The sequence below is a fragment of the Ictidomys tridecemlineatus genome, chromosome 1 (assembly GCF_052094955.1).
Source record: "Ictidomys tridecemlineatus isolate mIctTri1 chromosome 1, mIctTri1.hap1, whole genome shotgun sequence".
Taxonomy (NCBI): Eukaryota; Metazoa; Chordata; class Mammalia; order Rodentia; family Sciuridae; genus Ictidomys; species Ictidomys tridecemlineatus.
Window position 1 is genome coordinate 151,434,211 of NC_135477.1, and position 23,476 is coordinate 151,457,686.

At 41.0% G+C, this 23,476-nt stretch overlaps 1 long non-coding RNA gene across 2 annotated transcripts in view; it reads left to right on the top strand.

The window, feature by feature from the left end:
* LOC144377735 (uncharacterized) overlaps nucleotides 1–23,476 on the top strand; it is a 28,609-nt gene that overhangs the window by 572 nt on the left and 4,561 nt on the right. The window contains exon 2 of one of the 2 annotated variants that reach the window (XR_013438774.1): nucleotides 4,376–4,454. This is a non-coding gene — a long non-coding RNA (uncharacterized LOC144377735). Of the gene's footprint in view, nucleotides 1–4,375; nucleotides 8,744–23,476 lie in introns of those variants that run through there. The other variant, XR_013438773.1, reaches the window with a different exon arrangement.

The following is a 23,476-nucleotide window of genomic DNA, read 5'->3' on the forward strand; positions in this document are numbered from 1 at the left end:
AGGGCATGCTTAAAAGACTTAAGGAAAGAAATTGAAACAAGATGCCGGCATCTAAGATGCTTAGCTATGAGATGGCAGAGACGGGAGCAGAACCACAGTCCCTGACTCCAGTAACTTCCACCCTCCTTTGGCTACCTTCTGGAGCTCAAAGGCTCTGCGGTGTTGGAGTCTGGGCACTTTAAAATGGACAGGGCCAGCAGTCAGAATGTTTAAGTCCACTATTTTATCTTCAGATAGTCCCAGTGACTGCCAAAGCTTCCAGATAGAGCACTAGAAGGAATGAGAAATGTCTGAGATATAACCAATTGCTGACGTTCCTAGTCACTGATGTGCTCAGTTATCTCAGTCGTTCGGGGGAGAGACGCAGAATCCGTGGGCTGGTGAGAGAACTAGCAGAAGACAAACCTCAAGTCTTGTCCAGTAGCTCAGTTTACTTTTGGAATGCATATAATTATTATAGAGTTCCAGTGGGGCGTGCCCATAGTATCCATAAGCCAATCATCTTATGACTAATGTAACCGCACTATGAGGATGCTATAAAAATTGCTATCATCAGGAAGGGTCTTTGTCCCTAGGGGAGAGGGTTCCCTAAGTTAGGAGTTCCATGCCTAAAGCTCCTGGCTATTGATTTATTGGCCTGGCAGCTTAGCAATGCTAACCACAATGCTAAGGATGTGGTTTCACTAACAGCTCGCTAGAGCAGAGCATCCCATCCTGCAGGCGTTCCTATCAGGCTTGAACAGAGGGTAGATTCTTCAAGCACTGTGAGCTGCTCATAGCTGCTAGCTGTAAACTGAAAGTTATACCAACAACCATCCCTTAGCATTTTTTCTTTTTTTTGGGCGGGGTGTGGGGGCGGGGAAGAGGCAAGAATTGAACTCGGGCATTTGACCACTGAGCCACATCCCCAACCATATTTTGTATTTTATTTAGAGACAGAGTCTCATTGAGTTTCTTAGTGCCTAGCTTTTGCTGAGGCTGGCTTTGAACTGCTGATCCTCCTGCCTCAGCCTCTTGAGCCACTGGGATTACAGTCGTGCACCACCGCACCCAGCTCCCTTGGCATTTTGGTGGGGGCAACATTAGCATCCTTTGGCACTTCATGGGGGGCAGGGGCTGTGAAGTAATGGGTGAAGAGGGAGCCTAAGGCTCTCTCAGTGCCCATCAGGACTTGCCTTTTCCCCAGTATAGTCACAACTTTTCACTTCCTTATAATTGTCAGTACCTCTATACCCCGGCTCTTAGCCCCACCCTCTTTTCCTTTTTACTTGACTTCCCTTTACCTTTGGCTACATATTTATGCTGTTCTCCTGCCATCTTAATTTTTTATTTATTATTTTCAGCTTTTTAAGATTTAATTTTTATGTTAACACTTGTGGGGAGCAGTTTGTATAGCTTATTTGAGAGGAAATGTCTGAAGGCAGGAATAAGGAGAATACAATAAGGGCTCTTAAATAACATCTCCTTTCCCCAAGTTTAGAACTAATTGAGAAGATGCAGAAGATAGTCACATGGAGAGAAAAGTATCACCATTCCCCTCCCCCAGAAGTAGGGAGCAACCCAATGCCCAGTTTGGGCAGATGAGCAGAGCCAAAAGGGGAACTCAGAAGCTGCTGGGTGGAGCTTGTCACCAGCCTCCTCCTCAACTCCTTGTTCAAATAAATAACTCCTTTGGGGAGGAGTGAGTGAGGGTTTAGAGAAAGTATGACTCTGGGAGAGAACATGACTCCAGTGCTATTTCATACTGTGATTAAGACAGTGAGTTGTGACATCAATTTAGTGGGTAACAAGGATAATTTTTAACTTTTATTATTTTATTTGCAGTACCAGAGGTTGTACTCAGTGGTACTCTACCACTGAGCTGTCACCTAGTCCTTTTAAATTTTATTTATTATTTATTTATATGTGGTACTGGGGATTGAACCCAGAGGCACTTTACTACTCAGCTATGTCTCCACTCCTGTTACATTTTTTAAATTTTGAGACAGGGTCTCGCTTGGTTGCTTAGGTCCTCACTTAAGTTGCCTAGCCTGGTCTCAAAATTGCCATCTTCCTGCCTCAACCTCCCAAGTTGCCGGGATTACAAGTGTCTGCCCCTGGGCAGATACTTTTGAATTTTTATTTTGAGTCAGGTTCTTTTGAAGTTGCCAAGGCTGTCCTTAAACTTGTGATCCTCCTGCCTCGCCTTCCCAAGTTACTGGGAGTATAGGCCTGCAGCACTTCATCCAGCCATTTACGCTCTTAGATCCATTTTCTGCTTTGGCTTTGATTTAACATGATGCAATATCCATTGTAAAAACAGAGCCACTATTAACCATCTGAAAAAAATAAAAGGGAAGACAAAGTGCTTTCAGCCAATATATGTAGTATCCTTGGGTACTATACATTGCCCTTTAGTCATGACCCCACCAGGATATTCTGTAACTAAAGGTTAAATTACAAAGATAAGCAATGCCAACCTTCCTTATATAGTCTAATTTCTGTATTGCTACAGAGCCATCTTTCTGAAAGAAACTGATATGTCATTTTCCACTTAAAATTCCTTGTGGCTTCACACCTCTACCAGGACATATACTACATGTCTCTGATGATAAGCAAGAAGACAGAAGGGACCAACAATTAATGATCACCTACTGTGTTTTAGGTCTGGACTAATCATTGCATTCTCCTGAAGACTGTTCCTCCAATAGTTTAATTAACCCAAGATCTGCCATGTTGTTTGCTTATTAACCTTCATTTTTCTGATTCTAGAATCAGGCAACACTTCATTCTACACAATAGAATAAGTGTTCCAGTGAACCTACCATGTTTTTACAAGGCATTTTGCACAAATAATGAGTGCAGAGGTAATGACTTGAGTCCAACTGGACCAATTTCTTTTGCTAGGATTTTAAAATTTCATACCCAGGGCCTTGAACCAAGCTCTCTCTGATGGTACAAGATGTAAAATCCACTAGCCTTTGGAAGCTGTTTTTCACACTTATGAAGACGATATTTTGAGGTCAAAGAGAGTAACAACAAATAGGAAATATCAAAGATGTAGAAGGTAAACCTGGAACCTCAATGCCATTTGCATCCCTAGATACAGTTGTTTTTAAGATCCAGAGTTTGTTTTTATTCAACTCTTCTGTAACTTCCTTCCTTCTATAATTTCTCTAATTTTCTCCTTCTGTTTGTTTTTTCAATGGGTATCATTATGTTGCCATGGCTGCTTTTGAATTTCTGTCTTCAAAGCGATCCTCTTACCTTAGACTCCTGAGTAGCTGGGACTACAGGCCTGTACCATCATGCCTAGATCTTGCTTGTTCTTGTCCTCTCTAAGTTGGTTTTCTCTCTCTTGCAACCAAACAAGGGGCTTTAACATGGTACCACACAACAAACTTCTTTTTAACATTTTATTTTGAAGTAATTTTAGATTTAGAGAAAAGCTTCAAAGGTAGTTGTACTAGTCAGCTTTCTGTTATGATGACAAATACCTGAGATATTTGACTTATACAGAGAAAAAATTATTTTGACTCAAATTTTTAGAGATTTCAGTCCATGATCAGTCAGCCCCATTGCTTTGGGAGAGGCCGCCCATAATGGGGGGGGGGGTGAGTGTATCTTGGGCAAATCTGTTCTCCTCATGGTTAGAGAGTAAGACAGAAAAGGCTGAACCCCATTGTCCCCTCTGATAGTACACCCTAAGTGACCTAAAGACCTCCAATTAGACCCCACTTCCTTTTTTTTTTTTTTTTTTTTTTTTGGCACCAAGAATTGAACCTGACTGCTCCACCTCTTAAAGCTTCTACCACCTTCCAATAGCACCACCCTGAGGACCAAGTCTTTAACACAGCCTTTGCACAGCATTTAAGATTCAAACTATAGCAGTAGTATAGAAAGTTCCTACATACACCTCATTTTGTTTTCCCTAAAATTAGCATCTTATATAACCATGGTACAAGTAGGTTTGTAATCCAAGAAACTTGGGAGGCTGAAAAAGGAGGATTGCAAGTTTGAGGCCAGCCTGAGCAATTTAGTGAAACTCTTGTCTCAAAATAAAAAATAAAAAGGGCTGGGGATGTAGCTCAGTGGTAATGTGCCCTTGGGTTCAATTCCCCTTACCACAAAAACAAAACAAAAACTAAGAAATTAACATTGGAATGATGCTATTAACTAAGTGATAGGCTTTATTCATATTCATCCTATTTTCCCAGTGGTTTTTTTTTTTTCTATAGGGCCCAATCCAGAATGCTACATGTGGCATTTAGTTCTCAGTTTCCTCAAACCTCTGTCAGTTCTTAGTTTTTCTTTGTCTTTCATGAATTTGGCAGTTTCAAAGGGTACATTTTATACAATGTTCCTGAATTTGAATTTGTTTATTTCTCATGACTAGAGTGAAGTTATGGAATTGTGAGAAAAACAAATCTGGAGGAAAAAGAGTTGATACACCTTTATTGGGATCATATCAGGAGGTACATTACTTCAGTGTGTCCATATCATTGGTGATTTAACTTTGAGCACTTGGTGTCTGCCAGGTTCTTTACAATCATGTTATGATTTTTCCTTTTCGTATTCTGTTCACTCAAAGTGGATCATGAGTTAACAAATTTGGCAAAGTAGCAGGTTACAAAATCAACATACAAAAATCAATAGCTTTCTTATATACCAATAATGAATCTGCTGAGAAAGAAATTAGGAAAACAATTCCAGTCACAATAGCCTCAAAAACAAAACAAAACCTAGGAATAAATCTAACCATAGTGGTAAAAGACCTCTACAATAAAAACTATTGAATGCTGAACAAAGAAATTGAAGAAGACCTCAGAAGATGGAAAGACCTCCTATGTTTATGGAAAGGCAGTTATAATATTGTTAAAATGCCATTCTACCAAAAGCAATGTAAAGATTCAATACAATCCCCATCAAAATACCAATGAAATTCTTTGCAGAACTAGAAAATTGATTTGGAAGAATAGAAAAAATAGACTAGTCAAAGCAATTTTAAGCCAAAAATTCAATGCTGGAGGTATCACAATACCTGACTTTAAAATATGCTACAGAGCTGTCGTAAAATGCCTGCATGGTAGTGGCATAAAACAGACATGGGGCTGGGATTGTGGTTCTGTCGTGTGAGGCACTGGGTTTGATGCTCAGCACCACATAAAAAATAAAATAAAGGAGATATATATATTGCATATAGACCAATGGTACAGAATAGAAGGCACAGAGACAAACCCACATAGCTATAGTCATCTAACCCTTGACAAAGGTGCCAAAAACATAGTACTTAGTGAAAAGAAAGTGACCACAACATTCAGAGCAACCAAAAGATCTTTATTGCAGCAGTGAGAAAGAGGAGAAAAGAGACAAGGGAAAAAAGTTTAGAGGAGAAAGGGCTATTAGGGGAGAAGTTACAACAGGAGGTTGCTACTAACCACTTTCTATCACCAGAGGGCGTAAGTATTCAACCAACAGCTTCACCTATGGAGACAACATATGCTGGATGGCCCCCAACCCCCATAGTTGATAGATGGGATCCTGAGACGGGACCTCAAAGATTAGCATGCCCTGTGTTTGAGGAGGCAGGAGGGCAGCGAATTCACCATGCTTTAGATTTCAAAACAGTGAAGCAACTAAAAGAGGCTGTATCAACCTATGGTCCTCAGGCTCCTTTCACTGTAAGTATGGTCGAATCCATTACCAACTTGAACATAACACCAGCAGATTGGGCTAGTTTGTGCAGAGGTGTGCTAAATGGAGGACAATTTTTGCTGTGGAAGTTTGCCAACCAAGAATTTTGTAAGGAGACGGCTAAGCGAAATGCAACAGCCAGTTATCCTCAGAGAGATCTGGATATGTTGCTGGGAGAGGGACCTTATGAGGGCCAGCAGCAACAAACTGGATATGATCCTGCCATATATTCACAAATTGCTTCAGCTGTGGTTAGGGCATGGAAAACTTTACAAGGACATGGAGATTTACAAGGTCAATTAACTAAGGTAATACAAGGAACCAATGAACCTTATGCTAAATTTGTAGATAGGCTTATACAAACAGCTACCAGAGTCTTTGGGGATGCAGAACAAGCGATGCCATTAGTGAAACAGTTGGCCTGTGAACAAGCGAATAAATGGTGTAGGGAGGCCATTAGACCATGGAAACATGGAGATTTAAACACATATATTAAGTTATGCAGAGACATTAATGATCAGGGACAAGTCTTGGCAGCTGCAGTACAACAGGCTTTAGGTGCCAGGCCAAAAACATGCTATATTTGTGGACAAACAGGACATTTTAAAAGGAGTTGCCCCATAGGAGGAGGGTTTAACAGAACTGGGTATCAAAGGGGTAGAATACCGGGTATTTGCCCATGATGCCACAGAGGGAGACATTGGGCTAATGAATGTCATTCTCAGACTACTGTACAGCATACTCCGTTGCCAAGAATCGGACTAGGACCAGTGTTTACCCATGATATCATGGAGGAAAACATTGGACTCCATTGCCAAAAAATGGACAGGGGGGCCCAATGCTCCAGGGCCCATGACCACAAATATACAGGGCATTGGAGGAACCCAGCAATACCGTCATGGTAGTGCCCAGGACACATTATCCATTAGATCCCCTATTAGACAAACAAGAGGGAGCGCAGGGTTGGACATCTGTGCCTCTGCCAGAGCAGTACTAACTCCAGAGATGAGAGTTCAAATCATTCCCACAGGGATAAAAGGACCTCTTCCCCAAGGAACAGTAGGCTTATTATTAGGATGTAGTTCTTCTACTCTAAAAGGACTTATGATAAGTCCTGGGGTAATTGATCCTGATTTTGAAGGGGAAATAAAAATTGTAGCCAGTTCTCCAAGGGGTAAATCAGTAATTTCACCAGGAGACAGAATTGCACAGTTATTAATAATACCCAGCCTACATGATAAATTTTCCAGTGGTACTGTAGAAAGAGGTTCCAGAAGATTAGGCTCCACAGGCATAGATTGGGCTATGCTTTCTTTAAATTTAGATTCTCGGCCAATGCTAAAATTAAATATTCAAGGGCATGAATTTAATGGACTACTGGATACAGGTGCAGACCTTAGCATCATCTCTCATCAAGAATGGCCAAGGGGCTGGGGATGTGGCTCAAGCGGTAGTGCGCTCGCCTGGCATGCGTGCGGCCCGTTCCGGGAGCGTGCGCAGCCACGCCCCCGCCTCCTTTCCTAAAGCGATTTCTATAGACCAAAAAGAAGATTATTTGGCTCAAAATACATAACAGCTGATATCCAGAACTCCAATTTATCTATTCTTACATCTTCGACAATGGTTTCCATACCCGGAGGCTAATGAAAAAACCTTGAGGCTTACTTGTGGGAATACCTTCAAATCCATATGTAAGTTACAAAAAGAATTTTTCTATTTTATTTTTTGAGCTCATACAGACCTAGGTTAATGTTTTTCTGATCAGTTTTATTTTTTAATCAACTGTGGAGTTTTTAAACATTGCAATGGACATTTCACCTGTGAAAAGCTACAAGGCCTTTACTACTATTGTGTTATGTGTTGTATGTCTGTATGTGCATATGTCCATATATCAGGAGCTCTCATGAAAAAATTGGATCCAAATATCTTTTATTCATGTGATTTAAATAGTTTAATTTAAATTGGGTATTGTTTTAATTGTGAACAAAAAAGGAGGTTAACAGATCTGTTTGTTTACTTTCACTTTTCCTTTTCATTATATCTAATAATTCTGTTCAGAATAATGTACTAAATTGTTCAGAAGATTGTTTTCTTAGTGCCTGCTGGAATGCTGCCCAATTTCCTTTACCCATTATTGCCAGAATTCCTACCTTAAGACAAAAATAGAAGAATTTCCAGTATTACTGAAAAACCAAATGAGGCTTCGGAATTACAGCTACTATCATCTCACCTGTTGCTGTTTCTGCTACTGCTACTACAGCTTCTGCGATAGTTATCACAACAAATTGTACAAACGGCTGCATCAATAAGTCATATTAATGGATTCCTCTGCTTTGAGCTGCTTATAGAACTTACCTGGACTGTGTATCACTTATATGCATTATGAACTAATCTATTGATAATTGTAACAGTACCAGGGTATCTTTGCTGATGGTGTCTTCTGTAGTACAGTTTTTCCAGGGGTTTCTCACTTGGAGCAGTCAAATGGCTTGATATCGTGGCATTTTGTATCCTCCTCCCCTCTGCTTGTGGCAGATTGTTTATGGTGTTTGTGTAAAAACCACTATGATTGTTATCCACAAGTATGGTTAAATAATGCTGGGCCGGTAGTCAATGATGGGTAAGATCCAATTGCAATGGTACCAACCTAAGACAGGAGGCTGATGCCTTGAGGTCAGCTCATCCAATGACGGGTAAGGACCATATGTAGTATTGGACAACCTAAGAAAGGCACGGTCCCTAAGCCACATACTTGTTGTTTAATTAAACAAAAGGGAGGAGATGTTGAGGGCTGTATTCAAGTCAAGATGGCACCTGGCACATTTCCAGGAGGAGTGGTCTGTGAAGCAATGCCAGCGAGCCATTAAGATGTTGAGGATTCCTTATTGGTTGACTGCTGTATCTAGTTTATGATAATTGAGTTAAGCTGTGTGTAATTAGTTAAGTATATATACCTCTGCTGTCTGGCAGAGAAGCAGCTCCTGCTATCTTGGGTGCCTGCTACTTTGAGATCTTGCTGAGTTCCTGCTGAGTTCACTCACAATAAAGTAGTTCCCGATTCAACTTTCAAGTTGCTTGGCACCTCTCGGTTATTTAACTCAGCCGGACTACAGCACCTGGGAATGCAGCTAAAGATAGCACCCAGTGGCGATAGACAGTTATCTCAGCAGGGTTCCTTGAAGGCATAAGTTGTCAATGGCATCAAACTATTCCTGAGTGAAGGAGATCCTTGGTATCAGCCACTGGTTCTGTCATAGGATGCTGAGAGCCATAGCCAAGTAGGAATGACGCATGGCAAATTCCTTGTCAGCTTACCCAGTGTTGCTTAGAGGGAGGACTCTCCATTGTGGAAATGGGCTTGCCTTGGACCCAAGTCATTTGCAAGCAGAGAGATTGCTGCAGATTCTGTGGAATCCTGCTACCTGAACACTCACAGAGCCCCAGGGTGAGTTCAGGATTTCAGATGGGGAAGGAAGCGGGACAGTTCTATCCCCCACAACGGAAATTCCACCAAGGAAACCAGCAGCCACCATCTTGGAGAGCTGAAGTAACCACCGCCACTCTCCTACAGATTGCAACAATAAAACAGGTGCGTGTTACTCAGCTCATTTCCCATACATCGGGAAATTCGCACAAAATCTCTCCTACGCTCTCCGGGGGAGGGATTATCAGAGCAAGCCTGCATAAAGACACGGGAAAAACTAGAGACACTCGACCTTCAACTCCCCCTCCCATCAGCGTGGAAAACGGGGGGGAGGGGCAAGCGGAAAAAATCAAAACAATAGAGTGCGGGGGGGGGGGGGGGGGGTTCTCAATAGCCACCCTCCACGCCCAACAAATGACAGGCCCAGAGTGCAGTTTGAACTGCCCAGAGGCATCACTCAGGGGAAATCTGGTCTAGCAGGAGAAATCAGGACTAGCAGGAGAAACCAGGGGACTAGAGGCCAGGCCCTCATGACTGGACGGCTGGAGTCCGCCCCCCTCCGGTGACCGACCACACGACTGGGCAGCTAGAGATTGCCCGCCCACCAGCAACAGCCGGCCCATTGCCCCTGCAACTGGGTGGCCAGAGATCGACAGCCTGCCAGCGACAGCCAGCCTGCTGCCCGTGCGACTAGGCAGCTGAAGACTGCACACCCACCGGCAACCGATCATCCACTCACTGCATGTGTGACTGGGCGGCTGGAAACTGCCTGCCTGCTGGCGACTGACCCCGCGACTGGGTGGCTAGAGATCACCCGCCCACCAGGGACAGCCCACCGGCTGTCCACGCGACTGGGAGGCTGGAGACCGCCCGGCCGCCGGCGTCTGGGAGCTGAAACAAACTAGAGGCAGTCCAGTCCCACCCCTCCATTCGGACACCCCAGTAAGGAGCCTGGGACCTGCCATAGCAGAGAGGTGACGTCACTGGAGCTCAGCCGTCGGAATTCCTTCTCAGCGGAATTCACTTTAGCAAGCATAGTCTACCAATACAAAGGAGAGACAACAGAGATATAAAAAACCAAAACAAATTTATAGAAGAGAGCAGAAACACAGCAATCAAATAGAGCTGGAAAGTAGCATGAACATCATGAAAAAACAAGGGAAAAAAGGAGTACAAACAATGCAGGACAACTTAAATGTACAGGACGACCTAGAAGCATCAGAAACAGGGATAGGGAAAGAACTCAAGGCATACCTAACTCAGATGGAAAGGAATATTAGAGAAGACATGAGACAGCAAGTCCAAGCAATAAAAGTATATTTTGAAAATGAATTAAACAAACAAATTCAAATGGCAAAGAACGAGCTTTACCAGGAGATAGAGATCTTAAAAAAAATCAAACAGTAATTCTAGAAATGCAGGAAACTATAAACCAAATTAAAAACTCATACGAGAATATTACAAATAGACTTGATCAAGTAGAAGTCAGAACATCAGATAATGAAGACAAGGTTTATCAACTTGAAAAGAATATAGTCAACACAGAAAAGATGCATAAATCCCATGAGCAATCTATTCAAGAGATATGGGATGTCATAAAAAAAACAAATTTGAGAGTCATCGGGTTAGAAGAAGGCATTGAGAATCAAACCAAAGGAATGGACAACCTATGAAATGAAATAATTCTAGAAAACTTCCCAGGGATGAAAGATGGAATGGATTGCCAAATCCTGGAATCCTACAGGACCCCAAACATTCAAAACCATAATAGGCCAACTCCAAGACATATAATTATGAAGATAGCCAACATATAGAACAAGGAGAGAATATTAAAAGCTACGAGACAAAGGAGGCAGATTACATTCAGGGGTAAACCAATTAGGTTAATGACTGATTTTTTATCAGAGACTTTGAAAGCAAGAAGATCCTGGAACAATGTATTTCAAATGCTGAAAAATAATGGATTCCAACCAAGAATACTGTATCCAGCAAAATTAAGCCTCAGATTTGACAATGAAATTAAAATCTTTCACGATAAACAAAAGCTAAAAGAATTCGCAGCCAGAAAACCAGCACTGCAAAGCATTTTGAGCAAAATACTACAAGAAGAGGAACTGAAAAATAGTGCCCAAAACTAACAGCAGGAGGTATCTCAGTAAAGGGGGAGGAAAATAACCAAAAAGTAAAAACAAGCCAAACTAAAATAAATAAACAAACAAACAAACAAACAAACATGCTTGGAAGTACAAATCATATTTCAATTGTAATCTTAAATGTTAATGGCCTAAAGTCACCAATCAAGAGAAATAGTCTAGTAACCTGGATCAAAAAAACAAATCCAACAGCCTTTAGGAGACTCATATGATAGGAAAAGACATACACAGTCTGAAGGTAAAAGGTTGGGAAAACATATCACTCACATGGCCCTCGGAAGCAAGCAGGAGTGGCCATACTCATATCAAATAAAATCAACTTCAAACCTAAGTTAATCAAAAGAGATGAAGAAGGACACTATATGCTGTTAAAAGGAACCATCCACCAACAAGACATAACAATTATCAATTTGTATGCACCAAACAATGGAGCTGCAACGTTCATAAAACAAACTCTCCTCAAGAGTCAAATAGACTATAACACAATAATTATGGGTGACTTCCACACACCGTTCTCACCATTAGACAGATCCTGTAGACAAAAGCTGAATAAAGAAACTATTGAACTCAATAGCACAATCAATAACCTAGACTTAACCGACATATATAGAATATATCAACCATCATAAAGTGGATACATGTTCTTCTCAGCAGCACATGGATCCTACTCAAAGATAGACCATATATTATGCCATAGGGCAACTCTTAGTAAATATTAATGCGTGGAGATAATACCATGTAACATATCTGATTATAATGGAATGAAACTGGAAATCAATGATAAAAGAGGAAGGAAAAATCCTATATCACATGGAAAATGAACATTATGTTACTGAATGATCAATGGGTTACAGAAGACATAAAGGAGGAGATAAAAAAATTCATAGAGACAAATGACAATACAGACACAACATACCAGAATCTATGGGACACAATGAAAGCAGTTTTAAGAGGGAAATTCATTTCTTGGAGTTCTTCCTCAAAAAAAGAAAAAAGCAACAAGTAAATGAACTCACACTACACCTCAAAAACCTAGAAAAGGAAGAGCAAAACAACAGCAAATGTAGTAGAAGACAAGAAATATTTAAAATTGGAGCAGAAATCAACGAAATTAAAACAAAAAAACTATTGAAAAAATTGAAAAAACTAAAAGTTGGTTCTTTGAAAAAATAAATAAGATCGACAGGCCCTTAGCCATGCTAACAAAGAGAAGAAGAGAGAGAACTCAAATTACTAACATACGGGATGAAAAAGGCAATATCACAACAGACACTACAGAAATACAGAAGATAATTAGAAAGTATTTTGAAACTGTATATTCCAATAAAATAGAAGATAGTGAAGATATCAATAAATTTCTTAAGTCATATGATCTTCCCAGATTGAGTCAGGAAGACACACACAATTTAAACAGACCAATAACAAAGGAAGAAATTGAAGAAGCCATCAAAAGACTACCAACCAAAAAAAGCCCTGGACCAGATGGGTATACAATGGAGTTTTACAAAACCTTCAAAGAAGGGTTAATACTAATACTTTTCAAGCTATTTCAAGAAATAGAAAAAGAAGGAGCTCTTCCAAATTCATTCTATGAGGCCAACATCACCCTGATCCCGAAACCAGACAAAGACACTTCAAAGAAAGAAAACTACAGACCAATATCTCTAATGAACTTGGATGCAAAAATTCTCAATAAAATCCTGGCGAATCGAATACAAAAGCATATCAAAAAAATTGTACATCATAATCAAGTAGGATTCATCCCTGGGATGCAAGGCTGGTTCAATATACAGAAATCAATAAATACTATTCACCACATCAATAGACTTAAAGACAAGAACCATATGATCATCTCGATAGATGCAGAAAAAGCATTTGACAGAGTACAGCATCCCTTTATGTTCAAAACACTATAAAAACTAGGGATAACAGGAACTTACCTCAACATTGTAAAAACTATATATGCTAAACCTCAGGCTAGCATCATCCTAAATGAAGAAAACTGAAGGCATTCCCTCTAAAATCTGGAACAAGACAGGGGTGCCCTCTATCACCACTTCTATTCAATTTAGTTCTTGAAATACTAGCCAGAGCAATTAGACAGACAAAAGAAATTAAAGGCATAAATATAGGAAAAGAAGAACTTAAATTATCGCTATTTGTGGATGACATGATAATATATTTAACAGACCCAAAAGGGTCTACAATGAAACTGCTAGAGTTAATAAATGAATTCAGCAAAGTGGCAGGATATACAATCAACACGCATAAATCAAAGGCATTCCTGTATATCAGCAACAAAACTTCTGAAATGGAAATGAGGAAAACCACTCCATTCAAAATATCCTCAAAGAAAATAAAATACTTGGGAATCAACCTAACAAAAGAGGTGAAAGATTTATATAATGAAAACTACAGAACCTTAAAGAGAGAGATAGCAGAAGATCTTAGAAGATGGAAAAATGTACCCTGTTCATGGATAGGGGGAACTAACATCATCAAAATGGCAATATTACCCAAAGTTCTCTACAGGTTTAATGCGATGCCAATTAAAATCCCAATGGCATTTCTTGTAGAAATATATAAAGCAATCATAAAATTCATATGGAAAAACAAAAGACCCAGAATAGCAAAAGCAATTCTACGCAGGAAGTGTGAATCTGGAGGTATAGCGATACCAGAGTTCAAACTGTACTACAAAGCAATAGTAACAAAAACAGCATGGTACTGGTACCAAAACAGGCAGGTGGACCAATGGTACAGAATAGAGGACACAGAAACCAATCCACAAAATTACAACTTTCTTTCTTTCTTTTTTTTATAGAGAGAGTGAGAGAGGAGAGAGAGAGAGAGAATTTTTTTTTAATATTTATTTTTTAGTTCTCAGCGGACACAACATCTTTGTTGGTATGTGGTGCTGAGGATCGAACCCAGGCCGCACGCATGCCAGGGGAGCGCGCTACCGCTTGAGCCACATCTCCAGCCCACAACATTCTTATATTTGATAAAGGGGCTAAAAGCATGCAATGGAGGAAGGATAGTATCTTCAAATGGTGCTGGGAAAATTGGAAATCCATATGCAACAAAATGAAACTGAATCCCTTTCTCTCACCATGCACAAAAGTTAACTCAAAATGGATCAAGGAGCTAGATATTAAATCAGAGACACTGCGTCTGATAGAAGAAAAAGCTGGCTACGATCTACATACTGTGGGGTCGGGCTCCAAATTCCTTAATAGGACGCCCATAGCCCAAGAGTTAATAACAAGAATAAATAAATGGGACTTACTTAAACTAAAAAGTTTTTTCTCAGCAAGAGAAACAATAAGAGAGGTAAATAGAGAGCCTACATCCTGGGAACAAATTTTTACCTCTCACACTTCAGATAGAGCCCTGATATCCAGAATATACAAAGAACTCAAAAAATTAAACAATAAGACAACAAATAACCCAATCAACAAATGGGCCAATGATCTGAACAGACACTTCACAGAGGAGGACATACAATCAATCAACAAGTACATGATAAAATGCTCACCATTGCTAGCAGTCAGAGAAATGCAAATCAAAACCACCCTAAGATACCATCTCACTCCAGTAAGATTGGCATCCATTATGAAGTCAAACAACAATAAGTGTTGGCGAGGATGTGGGGAAAAGGGTACACTTGTACACTGCTGGTGGGACTGCAAATTGGTAAGGCCAATTTGGAAAGCAGTATGGAGATACCTGGGAAAGCTGGGAATGGATCCACCATTTGACCCAGCTATCGCCCTCCTCGGACTATTCCCTGAGGATCTTAAAAGAGTGTACTATAGGGATACTGCCACATCAATGATCATAGCGGCACAATTCACAATAGCTAGACTGTGGAACCAACCTAGAGGCCCTTTAATAGATGAATGGATAAAAAAATGTGGCATCTATACACAATGGAGTACTATGCAGCAATAAAAAATGACAAAATCATAGAATTTGCAGGGAAATGGATGGCATTAGAGCAGATTATGCTAAGCGAAGCTAGCCAATCCTTAAAAAACAAATGCCAAATGTCTTCTTTGATATAAACAGAGCAACTAAGAACAGAACAGGGAGGAAGAGCATGAGGAAAAGATTAACATTAAACAAAGACAAGTGGGGGGAGAGAAAGGGAGAGAGATGGGAAAGCATATGGAAATGGTAGGAGACCCTCAATGTTACACAAAATTACATAGAAGAGGATGTGAGGGGAAAGGGAGGGGGAAACAAGGGAGATAATTGAACAACAGCAGATGAGGTAGAGAGGGATGATGGGAGGGGAGGGGAGGGGGGATATTAGGGGATAGGAAAGGTATCAGAATACAACAGTCACTAATATGCCATTATGTAAAAATGTGAGTGTGAAACCGATGTGATTCTGCAATTTGTATTTGGGGTAAAAATGGGAATTCATAACCCAATTGAGTCAAATGTATGAAAGATGATATATCATGAGCTCTGTAATGTTTTGAACAACCAATAAAAATATATAAATAAAATAGGTGGCACCTAGCCAAGAGTGATTATGAAGTTGACAAGTTAAAAAGAATTTTCTTTTATAACTAGCCACAGCCCCCTTACAAAGCAAAAGGAAAAAAAGAGAGAGAGAAAGGAAGGAAGGAAAGAAGAATGTCTTCATCATGTGCTTGGGAAATTTCTAAATTAAATATTTTCTCTTCTCTGATGGCAAGATTTATCTCCAATATTAGAAACACAAATGTGAGATCATGGGATGTTGGCAATTTTGCTGCAACAAGTTTGAAAACTAGAGAACTAACTTAGGGAGGGAGCCCTTAGTTGATCCAGGGATCTCAAATAGAAGCCAAGCCAGGCTACTTTTATATATGAGAGTCTAGTTATTATTTACTAGATATTTTTCTCATTTCTGGGAACTCAGAAACCCAGGGACTCAAGCATGCTTAGCAAGTGCCCTACCTCTGAGCTATATAGTTGCTTTTTTAGTCAACTGGTAGTGTGGTTATGTTTTCTGGTGATTTTTATTCAGCCTTGTACGTGCATCAGAAACTTGGACATGCATCAGAAACTTGCACATGCATCAGAAACTTGGACATTTCATGAATAGCAAAATAAATGTGAACTTTATCCACACACAAAAAAGTCCATCAACTTTAATTTCTGCTGGTGCAGAAATTAGAAGTCTCAGATGAGGGTTTTAAAATTTATAGACAAGAGCCAATTTAGAAAACATTAAACTAGAAGGAAATTGGTTTAAAACCACATCAAAAAAATTAAAAAGACTAAAGTAATTCTAAAAACTAAGGCAAAATGCTTTTGAAAGACTTAAATTTAAAAGGATCTTTAAATTTCCAAAGGATGAATATAGGATATTTTGGAACATCATTCCTGAAGAAAAATCAGTTAATGTTTTTCTTTTTTTTCTTTCTTTTTTTTTTTAGAGAGAGTGAGAGAGGAGAGAGAGTGAGAGAGGAGAGAGAGTGAGAGAGAGACAGAGAGAATTTTTTTTAATATTTATTTTTTAGTTCTCGGCGAACACAACATCTTTGTTGGTATGTGGTGCTGAGAATTGAACCTGGGCTGCACAGCATACCAGGCGAGTGCGCTACCACTTGAGCCACATCCCCAGCCCCAGTTAATGTTTTTCTTAACAGGAATCCCATACAATCCACAGGGACAAGGCATAGTTGAAAGAGCTCATCAAACTATTAAAATGTACTTATTAAAGCAAAAATAGGGAATTGGAAAGGGGTATATATCCCCCAAAGATAAACTTAAAATAATGCTTTTTACTCTAAACTTTTTAGATTTGGATTCATAAGGGCTTAGTGCTGTGGAAAGACATATGTATCCAAAAAATGTACATAAGCCTAAGGTACTTTGGAAAGATATTCTAACAGGATAATGGAAAGGTCCTGACCCAGTGATTTTCTGGAGTCAGGGTTCTGTTTGTGTGTTTCCTCAGGGAGAACAGCAGCCAATTTGGATTCCAGAGAGACTAACCAAAGCAATTTCTACAGACCAAAAAGAAGATGATTTGACTCAAATCCATAACAGCTGATATCCAGAGCTCCAGCTTGGCTATTCTTACATCTGCAACAGTGATTAACCAGGATGCTTTTTTCAATATCTATTTTATTATTGCCTTTTCCCACATCATAAAGTTCTATTTTATTTTTTGAGCTCATACAGACCTAGGTTAATGTTTTTCTGATCTGTTTTATTTTTTAATCAACTGTGGAGTTTTTAAACATTGCAATGGAGATTTCACCTGTGTAAAGCTACAAGGCCTTTACTATTGTCTTATGTGTTGTGTTCACTCTTGCATTTTGTGTTGTATGTTTGTATGTTTGTATGTGCGTATGTCCATATTTCATATATGAGGAGCGCTCATGAAAAAATGGATCCGAATTTTTTTTATTCATGTGATTTAAATGGTTTAATTTAAATTAGGTAAACAACTGTTAAGGATTGTTTTTAAAGGTGGTTAACAGATCTGTTTGTTTACTTTCACCTTTCCTTTTCATTATATTTAATAATTCTGTTCAGGATAATGTAAATTGTTCAAAAAATTGTTTTCTTAGTACCTGTTGGAATGTTACATAATTTCTTTTTAGCATCATTGCCAGAATTTCTATCTTCATCCCAGTGCCGGTGAAGACAAAGATAAAACCAAACTATAGCTTCTATGATAGGTATCACAGTAAACTGTATAAACTGATGCATCAATGAATAATAACTCAACAAGTAATGCTCAATCAAGGAGCTGATTTACTTTGGGAGGAAATGAACATATTGATAGATTCCTCCATTTTGAACTGCTTGCAGAACTTGCCTGGACTATGTATCACTTGTATGCATTGTGAACTATCTGTTGGTGCAGCGAATTGTGGTAGTGCTGGCCTATCTTTGCTGATGGTGTCACCGGTGATACAATTTTTCCAAAGGAGCAGTCAATTGGCTTGGTGTCATGGCATTTCTGTATCTTCCTCCCTTCTGCTAGTGATGGTCTAAAATTTGGGGGCCAACAGAGGTGAGGCAAAGAACCTCACCCCACCCTCTGGTGCGTAGGCCTATCCACAAATATGGCTATATGCTGGACCAGTAGTCAGTAACCGGTATGATCCAATTACAGTGGTATCAACCTAAGACAGGAAGCTGATGCCTAGAGGTCAGTTCATCTGATGACGGGTAAGAACCATATGTTGAATTGGACAACCTAACAAGCACGGTCCCGAAGCCACATTGCTTGTTGTTTAATTAATCAGAAGGGGGGAGATGCTGAGAGCCATAGCCAAGTAGGAATAACACATGGCAATTTCCTTGTCAGCTACCCAGTGTTGCTTAGAGGGAGGACTCTCCATTGTGGAAATAGGCTTGCCTTGGACCCAGGTCATTTGCAGTGATATTGCATGAATGTTTGAGAGTTTTGATTTGAATGGTGACCTTGCTCAGGGATTAGGGCGGATCCGGGTTTAGGGTGGATCTGGGTTTAGGGTGGATCCTGCTGGGAATAGGGCGGTTCCAGGTTTAAGGTGGATCCTGCTGGGAATAGGGCATATTCTGCTGCCTCAGGCGCCCGCTTCTTGAGTTCCTGTTGAGTTCTCACGGGATTCAGAGGGTATTTTGGTACGCAGAACCTGGTGGAGGTTGTATTTTCCCCAGAACGTGCGTGTAGAGTGCCGGTGAGAGTTTGGGAATAAAGAGTTGCTGTTGGAATCTACAAGGCTTGCGTGGTGGCTCGGTTATTTTGTGCCCAGCTAGACTGTGGAAATAGGGACTCTAGGGAAGTATTGAAAGCATTGTCTCCACATGGCATCATCAGCAACTGAAGAGGGTCAGAATGATGATTAAAGCAAAGGTCAGTTTTGGGCAGGAGTTCCATGATGGGGAACTAACAGAGAAGAGGCCAAGGGCCATGAGGAGGCTCAAAAGGGCATAAAGGTTCTAAAATCCGGGATGACAGGCTAAGAGGTTCTCTGGGTACATTGTCTCTCGTTGTCCACTGGCCGTTGTTTTTTCGTTGTCAACACTGGGTGAGGACTTCGGAGAGGATTTGGAGTCATCTAGGTCGTGAAGCAGTTGGTAGTCCCTGAGAATAAGCTGGTTAAAGGTACTGTTAGAAATTTGCTAAGAGCCACAGCCAAGTAATATGATGCATGGCACTTTTGGTTGTAAGGTGACGCCAGCTAGCCATTGAGATGATATGATTATATTAAGATATGCATTCATAATGATATTGGACTCCTGCTGTTCACCTCAGCCTGCTACGGGACTCCTGGAGAGTTCCCATTGGTTGGGGAAGTACAGTAGGAGGGAATTCCTGGGCAGGAAGTTGTTCTGGGGTTCTGGTAGAACACCACCGCGTGGGTGGACTGGCTTCTTCCCGGACATGTACAGGGTATTGGCGGCATTTTCAAAAATAAAGTTTTGTTCCTGCTTGAGTGGCTTGTGATTCTGTGCCCAGCCAGACTGTGGCAGAAATTGTGTTCATCTGGTTTTGGAGGAACTTATTATGAATGAGAGAAAGGTGCAGAAGAGCAGTATGCCTCTAAGTGGGCCTAGGAGGAGCAGGAGCCTGGTGAAAAAGGGATTTTGAAAAAATCCCAGAAAAGTAGTTTGGGAAATAGTTTTAGTCAGTTGGATTACAAGGTCAGTGAGTTTGTTAGCATTCTGTTCTACTAGGCCTGATTCATTCACATAATAGCAGCATTCCTCCCTTATAAAAAGGCAAGTACCTCCCTTTCCAGCTGTCAATAAGTCTAGAGGTTGTGGGTTTTGGAGAACCACCTGAGCCAGTGAGGTGACCTGTCTCTGGAGGGAGGAGAGTGACTCTGCCATAGCATTGAGAGCTGCTTGAAGCTTTTTGTGAAGGTCATCTTTAGTCCAGGTAGAGTGCCGTATAGCTCCTCCTGATATTCCAGCCACTGATACGGTTGAGGCTAGGGAGATTCCTATCAAAATTGGCTTGCTGCATGGGGAATTAGGGTGAGGGAGTAAGAGTTTAAACTCTGTGGTGTTATATAAAGTACTTGGACAATAAAACAGGGAGTGGTTATATTGTCAGAGATGTGAGTCATTAAGTCAAAGAAAGTCTCCAGGGTTTGTGTATTTATTTGTGGAAACAATCGTGTAATGTGAGCATCTGTTGAGTTGGGTGTGTGACGAAGTGCTAATGCAGAACCATGTGGGCAAGGAAGAGGAATTGGTGTTACTGGGTGTGGATTCTCACAAAGGGATAGTTGAGGCAGGATGCATTTTAATGCCGGTGGAGGAGAGATCATATCAGGAGAAGTTAAGGGGGACTGAAACCAGGAGGGACCTTTCCAGGGAGGCACAAATCAAACACTTTTGGGGATTTAGGGTGGGGACTGTTGAGTTTAGAAATGTCAGTGTGTCTTGGATGATTTTGATCCAAGTATGGATCTGAGAACGGGGTTTGGAGGGGTCTGAGGAGGAGGGACCTTGGAGTTCCTTTATCTGCCTAGTTAGGACCTTTTCAGAGTGCCATATGTCTGAGGTTAAGATTATTGACCTGGATGGGGCCTGTGCTACTATGCTTCTCCCTATTCATAAATATCCAAAGTGTTTGGCCTGGTAGTTTGCCTCAAAAGCAGCACCCGTAACTCCTGAGGCCCATCGTGGGTGAGCTGGATCATAGATTTTTAGTGCCAAATAGTATTTTTGCCATCTGCCCTGTGCTCTGGCCTCTTGCCAAGTCTCCTCAGGTACCATATGGAACATACCGGTTTCTAGTCTCCTGTCATAATGATGGATTTTACATGACCAGTAAGGACAGCCTTCATAAGTGTCTGGCCACCATTTGCAGTAATCTTGGGTCTGATCAGATAGAAAGCAGAGATAGGGTCCTACTGAGGCTGTTTCGTAGAAATGAGAATTTGCAAGAGAAATGGTAATGGGGGCAGTTGAGTTGAGGGGCATATCATAAGTAGCAAAGGCTTCAACCCATCCTGAGAAAGTATCTACTAGAACTAGTAGATATTTGAGTTTGCGGACCGGTAGCATGTTGGTGAAATCTAGCTGCCAATCAGCTGCTGGAATGTGGCCCCGAGCTTGATGTGTGGGGAAGGTTCCAGGTTTCAATGGGGTTTGAGGATTTGTTCTTTTACAGATGGAGCAGTTAGAAGTTAGCTGTTGAAGAAAGAGGACATCATCAGGGATGAGTGTGAGAAATGAGCTTGTAAAAGCTTTGAGGCTTTGGAGTTAGTGTGTGATTCTGATTTTAGTGGGAAGGAGTGAGGCTCTAAGGAGATCAGTGATGAGCTTAGCATTGGTAACTAGGATCCCCTAGTTGTAAGGAGTCCTCTCTCTTTCCATATGGCAGAGTGGGAGAGGATTATGTGATAAACAGATTTAGAGTCTGTGTATAAATATAGGGAATGGTCAGCTGCCAGATGGAATGCCCTAATGACGGCTGGCTGTTAATTCAGCTTGCTGGCTGGTGGTGTGTGGAGGCAGGGATTGCCTCCATTGTAGAAAATTTTGTGCCAAAAATTTTGAGTCAATCAGGGAGATAATAGCCTATCCTGCATAGAGATGGCCATCTAGTGTGAAGATGCTGCCGACAGTAAACCAAGTGTAAGTGGCATTAGGTCGGGCAAAGGTCCTTCGTGGATATGAGTGGGGTAGGACATAAGGTTTTCCAGTATTTCGAGGCAGTGGTGTGAGGGAGGTGTTTCAGTCTTGAGAAGAAGAGTGGCTGGTTTTAAGGGTGGGCAGGCCTTAAAGGAAATGGAAGGATCATGGAGGAATGAGACCAGAAGGGAAAGGATGTATCAAGCAGGGAAGGGTATATAAGTCTTGTAAGTAAGAATATCCTCTAGAGTGCGAGAAGAAATAATAATAGTTCATGCTCCGAAAGTCAGTTTTTTGTCTCCTGTAGTAAAATGTGTGCTTCAGCTAGAACGCAGGCATGGAGCCCACCCCCTAACAGTCGGATCCAGTTGTCTGGAAAGGTAAGCAACAGTAGCGAAGGTGGGCCCTTTATTCTGACCCAGCACTCCAAGGGCTAAGCCTGTTTTTATCATGAACATAAAAAATAAAGATTTGTTGGATATCCAGAGATGTAGGGCTGGTGGAAATGGAGGGATCATGGAGAGAAAATGAGATTCAGGTGACAAGGGGAGGAGCTCCTGTTTATCTGCCTTGGCCATTTTGTATAGTGGTTTGGCCAGGAGTGAGAAGTTGGGAATTCAAGTCCTAAAATATCCTGCTAGACCCAGAAAGGATAACATTTCCGCCTTAGTTTTTGGGATGGGGTAGTCACGAATTAGAGCCTTTCCATCTAGAATGATTGCCTTGGAATCTTGGAAGAGTTGGACTCCAAGGTCGGTGACCTGGGGTTGTGATAATTGTACCTTTTGGGGAGACACTTGTTTTCCAGAAAGTTAAGAAATGTGTTGGTATCAGTCTTGGAAATATTGAGGGAGGGACTGCAGCGGAGTAAGTCTTCTACATATTGGAGGGGAGTTGAAAGAGGGAGATTGAGGCCCTTTAAATAGGCAGACAATGTCTGACCAAAAATGTGTGGCCTGTCTCTAAAGCCTTGAGGGAGGACAGTTCATATTAATTGTTGGGATTGTTGAGTATCTGGATCCATCCAGGTAAAGGCAAAGAGGTCTTGGGAAAGTGGGGCCAAAGGAATGGTGAAAAAGGAATCCTTTAAGTCTGTAACAGAAAAAATAGGAAGTTGAGGCTGGAATAAGGGACAAGAGAGTATATGGGTTTGGGACTAGTAGGTGGATAGGTTTGATTGCCTCTTTTACGAGACGAAGATCCTGGACCAAGCAGTAAGTCCCATTGCGTTTCTTGACTGCAAGAATGGGAGTATTATATGGTGAATGTGTGGGCAGGCCTAAGAAAACCCTTTTTGAGAAGGCTGGAAATGATGAGTTGTAGCTCCTTTTGACTGGACATTGGGAGGGGATATTGAAGCTTGTTTGGAATGTGATGGATGTTTTTTAAGTGGATCTCAGCTGGGGGACATTGAGCCAAGGATATAGTCTCGGCGTCCCAGACTAATGGGTTAACTTGATCTGTGGAAGGGGAAGGAAATCATTTGGCATAGCCTGTAGGGCAGCCATGGCTATAATTGAAGGGAGGTTAAAAGGTGAAAACAGTGGAAAGGAAATCATGGCCTTAAATTTAGATAGAATATCTCTGCCCAAAAGGGGAACAGGGCCCTGGGGCATCACTAGGAGGGAGTGTGAGA